At 40.8% G+C, this 7,958-nt stretch overlaps 1 non-coding gene across 1 annotated transcript; it reads right to left on the reverse strand.

The window, feature by feature from the left end:
* Positions 1-4,902: 4,902 nt before the first annotated feature.
* LOC115873880 lies at positions 4,903-5,066 on the reverse strand. Its single transcript, XR_004048654.1, has one exon. It is a non-coding gene; the product is annotated as a U1 spliceosomal RNA (small nuclear RNA).
* Positions 5,067-7,958: the final 2,892 nt, after the last annotated feature.

Here is a 7,958-nt window from a genome sequence, read left to right on the forward strand (position 1 = left end):
GCCCCATCAGTGTGTCTTCATATGGCTTATCAACAGGAATACAAAGCAGAGAGTGTATTTGGACTCCAGTGAGCTATTTATCTCCTTCGTGCCTCCAAATGAGGTCATCAAGTTGCAACCTGATTGACAGGCTAGACTCCACTCCTTCACAAGTTGTCAGGAGATTATGTAACTGTCATACTATCACCAGCCAAAACAAGGCCAGGGGTCAACTATGGGACACTTGCTAAGTCCAACAGCTAATACGCAAGTTCAAGTTAAAGCAGAAACAAATCAAAACAAGTCCGTGAAAGCCAAAATATAACCTTGAATATATCCCTTCTAAATTTAGAGAACATTTCAAGAGAAGATTTGGCTAATTGAACACCAATACCTGAGACAAGCTGGGGGATGACATCAAGGACATAATGCCACAAGAAAGCAAAAGGTATTAAATAGATGAAAAGAAAAAGACTACATAGATATCAGAAGAGACTTCGAAATTTGCTCTTGAATGTAGAGTAGCTAAAACAAAACTGAAAAACTCACTGCCAAGGAGGTGATGCTGACTCATAGTGACTCTATAGAACTCTCTATCAATAGTTTCCAAGATTGTAATTGTTCACAGGAGTAAAAATACCCGTTTTTCTCTTGTGGAACAGGCTGGTGATTTGGAACTGCTGCCCTTGTGGATTGCAGCCCAATGCATAACCACTAAGCCACCAGAACTCCGGAGCAGGTCAACCTAGAGCAAGTGTCACTCTGAGGGCTGAGATACACCAGATTAATCTATGGTGCTGTCACTGGCCTCCTATGCATGTGAAAGCTGGGTAATAGAAAGAAAAGGTCACAGAAGAATTAATGTATTTGAATCACAGTGTTGGTGAGGAACATGGAAAGGACCATGGATTGCTAGATGATCAGACATATCTATGTGGGAAGAAGTACAACCAGAATGTTCCTGGTTGTACTTGCCTGGAGGCAAGGATGGAGAAACTTCATCTCACATACTTTGAGCATGTTATCATAATAAGTGTCCAGTACCTGGAGAAACAACATCATGCGGAAGACATAAAACAGAAGGTCAGAAAAAAAGAAGACCCTGGAGAAGATACAGGACGGATCAACACAGTGGCTGCAACACTGCACCGGAACATAACCCTGGCAAGGATGGAGGACAAACAGGTAGAGTTTTGCTCAGTTTTATACAGTCGCTATGCGCCAGATCAAACTTGACAAGACGTAACAACAACAGAAAGTACGTTAAAAAAAGATGCCTTCAAAGAAGCAATAAACGAGGAGATAAGAATGAAGAAAATTAAGTGTGGAAAAAAGATGATAAATCCAGTGAGGAGGTTAGTGTACTAAAAATGTATATTTAGATTAGAAACTACAGCTTTGTTAGTGTTAAGTGAAAATTTGGGTCAGTGCTTCTTACCAGCTTAAGAAAAAACCACTCATTACAGTTGTTTTTTTAATAGCATTCATACACATTTTAAGAGGTCATTCATCACAGGATGCACCGTTCTTCTGGATCAAGGGTGGAGAACCTTTTTTCTGCCAAGGGCCATCGTCAGTGGTACATATTGGCCAAACAATTAACTCACCCCTAACGTGATGAATGGACTTGCTTCTCTTTTGTGAGGCTTGTGATGTTGGCTGCTACTTATACTTTTGGGGGCCTTATATAGCCTGAGGGGCCCTGGAGGTGCAGTGGTTACGAGTTGGGCTGCGATCTGCAGGGCCAGCAGTTCAAAACCACCAGCAGCTCTGTGGGAGAAAGACAGGGCTTCCTATTACTCCCATAAACATTTACAGTCTCATAAACGAACAAGGGGTCACTATGAGTCAGCATAGACTCAATGACAGTGAGTTTTAATCAGGAAACAATTTGCTCAACTTTTGCGAAGTTACCACCAGAGTTAAAGCCTACTACAGTGAATTTTGGGCTATACAGCCTGCAGGCTAGACCTTGTTCCCTGCCCCCATTCTAGATGTTGAGGACCTGAAATTTTTCTAGTGAGTGCTCAGAGGTAAGTTTGTGATGTCCTAGATGAGTGGTTCTCAACCTTCCTAATGCCTCGACCCTTTAAGACAATTCAAGTTGTGATGACGCCCCAACCATAAAATTATTTTTATTGCTACTTCATAACTGTAATTTTACTACTGTTATGAATCAGGTGACCCTGTGAAAGGGTCCTTCAACCCCCAACGGGTTGTGACCTGTTGAGAACTGCTGTGCTAGGTTGCTTTCTAAACAGTACACTGAATACAATAGGGAGCTTTGAGGGCCTGTTTCCAACAGCATCTCTCAGTGCTTACCTGCCTTAGCCCTGGGGGCATCCTGGGTTGTACCTTGGGCTTACAACTGCAAATTCAGTAGTTCAAATCCACCAGCTACTCTGAGGGTGAAAGATGAGGCTTTCTGTTCCCGTAATGATTTGCAAGCTCAGAAACCTACAGGATCTGTCCTACTCTCCCTCTGGGTTGGTATGGCTCAGTGGCAGTGAAAGAGTGGGAGTGAGTTTTATCCTAAATCAAAACAAACAAACCCCTTGCCATGTAGTGGATTCAAATGCATAGCAATTCAAAGCTCATAAGATTTCTGAGCTTGTCTTTATGGGAACAGACAGACTCATCTTTCTCCAGCAGAGCATCTGGTGGGCTTAAAACACTGATTTTTTTTATTAGCTTACCTACCAGAGCCACAAAGATTCATGACTTTTATCTTAGGGCATAGTATATTGAGCTGTATTCTATTATGATCCATAGTGACTCACTCACTCTCCTCAAGTTGATTCTGATTGATCACAACCCTGTAGGGCAGAGTAGATCTGTACCCTAGAGTTTTGGAGACTCTAAATCTTTTTATTTTTTAAGTTTTATTGACATGTAATTCACGTATCATACAATTCAGTGGCTTAAATATATTAAAGAGGGATGTGCGTTCATTACAACAATCAATTTTAGAATGTTTTCTTCAGTATTGTTTATTATTATTAGCTCCCAATTCCCCCAACTTCCTCATCATAACCCAAAGAAACTATTAATCTAATTGCTATCTTTATACTGAATAAAATACAGAAAAACTTCAGCCCCAAAGACAGCAGAAAATAATAAAAACTGGAACAAGTTTAAAATGGGCCAAAGGGAGAACAAATGCTACGATGTTAAAATTTTAACCTAACTATATCTGGGGACAAGACTACTAGTTACTTCCTTGGTTAATAGATTGCAGGAATTCAATGGAGGCTTAGTCCATTTGGGGGTCTCTATGTGGATTTTGGGCTTTAATTGTCATCCATTGTCTTCTGTAAAGCAGGTACTCAGAATCTGAGCTTTAATAGTGCCCTCCTCTGATCTTAAATTTTTATTATTAACAATCCTTTGATCACACTGGCTGGTGTACTTTTTCTATGTGGACTTAGCTGACAATTATCTTAGATGGCTACATGTTTTAAGACAAACATTTTAGACCCCAGACACTAATTTGTGTTAGTTGGACACCCTCTGATTTCTTTACATTTTGCTGTAGTACCCAAATATTCAGTGATCACTTCACGAAGGCAAGTACTGAGCAAGGATACACTACAAGGACTAATTGTTCTTAGATTAAGACTTATGATTAAAGTGTGGAGGCTCTAAATCAGTCGCTATCAACCTGTGGGTCGTGACCCCTTTGGGTCTCGAATCACCCTTTCACAGGGGTCACCCGATTCATAACAGTAGAAAAATTACAGTTATGAAGTAGCAACGGAAGTAATTTTATGGTTGGGGGGGTTGTGAAATCACAACACAAGGAACTGCATTAAAGGGTCGAGGCATTAGGAAGGTTGAGAACCACTGCTCTAAATCCTCATGGAAGCAAACAACCTCATCTTTCTTCTACAGAGCACCTGGTGGGTTTGAACTGCCAACATTGTGGTTAGCAGCAGAACACCTAACCCACTATGACACCAGGGTTCCATAGTGTATCCCTTAGCTAATTTTCAGAGGTAGGAGGTCAGGTCTCTCTTCTTAGTCTCTATTATTCTGAAAGTTCTGCTGAAAACTGTCCATGTTGCCATTTGAAATACTGGTTGAATAGCTTTCAGCATCATAGCAGAACACAAACCACCAGTTACACAAGCTAACTGACTGGTTGTGATAAGTAACAGTAGATGGGTTCTCAACGGCTTTCTAAGGAGGTAGGGTCTGGCTACCACGGGCTCTTTGTCCTGGCGGGCACTGCTCCAGCAGTCTTCCCTTTCCACTAAATGAATGTCGAACACACTTGTAAAGACCAGGCTTTGAAATGATGCTAAATTACTAGTCTGAATGACGAGTCAAAATTGTAGCTTGCTTAAATCATCCACATATCTATCAGCCCCATTACCAGAGTGTAACTAAGCAAAAGCAATTTTAACAGCTGGCAAAATTAAGACAGTGGAATTCCTTTTCTTTGATGGTCTCAAATGATCTAAGGATATAATTTAGACTCTTGGCATATCCTTCAGGTTATCTTCCAGGGATATTATTTCCCTTAACTGATAAGAAAAGGCAGCGAAGAGCTAACGGTTACATTTTCTAGCAGATGCATCTACTTTTTGTTGCTGATTATAACAGATCCTTATGCCTGATAATGAATTAACTCCAGGTTAGGCAGCGTTGATATCTTCTTATTAACAGGAAGGGACCCAATTACTCTGGCCAACTATTTCCATATGGAGGTGAGCCAAGGGAGTGCTTATGAGCAGTGAAAAAAAATTTCCCTTGAAAACAATTGTGGGCCTATTTCTACAAGAGTGATTAATATTAAAATTTTCATTATTAGGTTTGCAAACATTTTAGTTTAAAAACTTTATTGCAAACTAGGAGTGAGGATCATCTTTATAACTAAAAGCAGACAATTATTTATGGATGAACAAATTTTATTTTTTTAAGCAGGGGAGAGCGTAAACACAGTCCCCCAGTACCACAAATTATGCAGTGGAGCTTCCCACATTTGGGGAAATCTCAGGGGTCAGCACACCCAGAGTGCAATGGATAAGCCTCGCCCTGGGAAAACCACCTTCTTGATCATGGTATCTCCCCTGCCAGGTAAGTATTGGATGAACAAACTTTAATCACTGTAACTAACCTGAAGTTAAGGATCTATTTAACCTAAAGTACAATTATCAACAGACTGAATATTCTTGGGGAATCTCCAGAAAAAAATGGCTGCTCTTCTGTCTATATTAGGGGTTGGCAAATTTTTGAGATGGGAGAGCCAATCCGGAATCTCACAACAACTAAAAAAACTATTGGAGAGCCATAAAGATATTTTTTGCTAACAAATGATATCACCATTATCTAAAAAATATCCTTCAAATTTTTTCAATTTTACTTCAGAGCCACATGTCTGTACTGAAAGAGCTGCATATAGCTCAGGAGCCACAGCTGGCTGATCCCTGGGCTATACTATACTATATACCTGAGGTTGTATTGTTTCAGGATCCTATACATTATCAATGTTCTCTATGTGAGTGGTATGGTAGTTACATAATCTGATGTCAATTTGAGGATGAAGAGTGTAGGGGTGGAGTCTAGTCTGTCAATCAGGATATTGCCAATGAGGCCTCTGTGGAGGCGGGAGACTCTCTGCTCACTCCCTGTGAGACATCCCTGTTGAGAAGACACATGGAGACAGGCTGATGGCTGGAGAAGCCACATGCCAGCACTGAGATGCTTATACCACCACTGGATCCACAAGACTTCCTACCCACTGGCCTGTGATCTTCCCGCATAGGGCGTCATTGCATGTATTTCACAAGTCTGAAGAGGACTTTATAGATTGGTATCACATATATGAGCTAATATGGACTTGATCTAAACTGGGCTGGGGTGTTTTCTCAATATTCAATTGCTTTTGTATATAAAGCTCTTTCTTATACACATGAGTGTCTATGAATTTGTTTCTCTAGCCTACCCGGACTAACACAAGTGGTGTGGCAGTTAACATAATCTGTCAATTTGTAAAGGGGTGGAGTCTAGCCTGTCAATCAGATTATTGCCAAGGCCTCTGTGTGGGCATGGCTTTCTCCTGAGTAATCTGGGAACTCCTGTCTTTATCCAGGGAGGCAGGATACATACTCTCTGCTGGGAGACATTCCTGTTGACAAGATAGATGGACCTACGCTGATGGAGCCAGAGTCCTGGAGTTGGAGGAGCCATGTGGAGACTCATGCTAGCACGGAGAAGCTTCCGCCACCATTGGATCCACAAGATTTTCCATCCACTGATCTGTGATCTTCCTGCATTTGACATCATTGCATGTGTTGTGTCAGTCTCAAGAGGAATTTATGGACCAGTATCAGACATATGGGCTAATATTGGACTTTTGAACTTGATCAGGACTGGGCTGGGGATTATTTTCAAAATACAATTTCTCTTTTATATAATGCTCTTTCTTATACACATATGTCTATGAATTTTGTTTCTCTAGTCAATTCAGACTAACACAAATAGTCTATCCAGGGATCTCTTCTTTTAATTCTACAAAGTGGGAACCGCTCACCCATTTTCATACCGGTGTGTCCTCTGTCATCTGTTTGATGATGACATCCTTTCTTGGGAGTGATAGATCTGTACCATCATTATCATCCAGGCTATCTTTATAAAAACCTCTCTTAGATGCTTCATTATCATACACAGAACTCATTATTTCTGTTGGAGCCCTGCTCACTATCCTTTAAAATGTCCTGTCTGCTTCTGAGCAGTTCCTTGTACGGGTCAATGACACCATCATCTATTTAGGCTCCTACCCAGAAGCCTGGGAGCTAGTTAAGATTTTTTCCTTTCACCCTCTCCCCACACCAATCTGTCAACTCACTGCCATCCAGTCCATCGGCTCATAGGGGCACTATAGGACAGGGTAGAACGGCCTCTGTGAGTTTCTGAGACTGTCAACTCTTTACCGGAGTAAAAAGCCCCGTCTTTCTCTGCGGCTGGTGGTTTTGAACTGCTCATCGTATGGTTAAGAGCCCAACATGTAACTACTACAGCACCAGGACCCCTCACTACATGATGTTACCATTATCCTTCCTTAAATAGATGTTTGTGGGTCTTTTAATTCATCCCATTTTGTATTACTTTCCTCCAACCATGTTCTACATTGTCAGAGTTTTTGTTATTTTTTAACGAATGGTTACTTTTTTTTTCTTCTATCTCATTCTCTTTTCTTTTTACTATGAGTTGGAACTAACTTGACAATGCCTAACAACATCAACAATAACAACATAAGCATAACCAGGCTCTCCGAAGAGAAAGATGTGGCTGTTTCTGTATTGATTACAGAATGATTATTCTTATGGGAAAGTTCTACTCCGCCTTACAGGGTTGCTGTGAGGAGGGAAATGGGCTTGGATCTTGGTTTGAACACATAATTGTCATAAAAATATTGAGTATTAATTGCAATGTAACTTCAAGCCAGTTAAGGCAATATTGATCTGCATTAATAGCATAGTACTAAAAACATCATGTAACACTCAGAAATTGTCAGTTCTGGACTCAGAAATTGTCAGTTCTGGACATATTTGAAGATAGTTATTGAGGAAGTAGAATGTCCACGTGGATGGTGTAGAGTTTAGAAATTGAAGACTTAAGAGGAGATACAGTATCTCCTTTAGAATCTCTAAAGGGCTAAAGAAGCAGCAGATGACAAGGAACGCCTCGGCTCCTCCGCCAGACAGGAGATTGGTCATTCTATGTCTTCATCAACTCGGAGAGATGTTGCAATTTATGTGTAAAAAGCCGAAGCACTGAAGTTTGCAAGCAATTTAACCTCTCTTCCACTCCCCCCTTTACAATGAAATGGCTTCAAGCCTATTTCTATAATGTCATTTCGGCTCAGTTACAGTCTAATAATCTAGAATACACCCAAGGAAGTGGGTGTAAGCCACAGTCTGCCTTATCTACACTTCCAACTTGAAAGACTTCTGAGCCTGTGAACATCCTGATTG

This window comes from Echinops telfairi, unplaced genomic scaffold, assembly GCF_000313985.2.
Source record: "Echinops telfairi isolate 266 unplaced genomic scaffold, ASM31398v2 ScPeMD7_7469;HRSCAF=8507_1, whole genome shotgun sequence".
In the NCBI taxonomy this organism is placed as follows: Eukaryota; Metazoa; Chordata; class Mammalia; order Afrosoricida; family Tenrecidae; genus Echinops; species Echinops telfairi.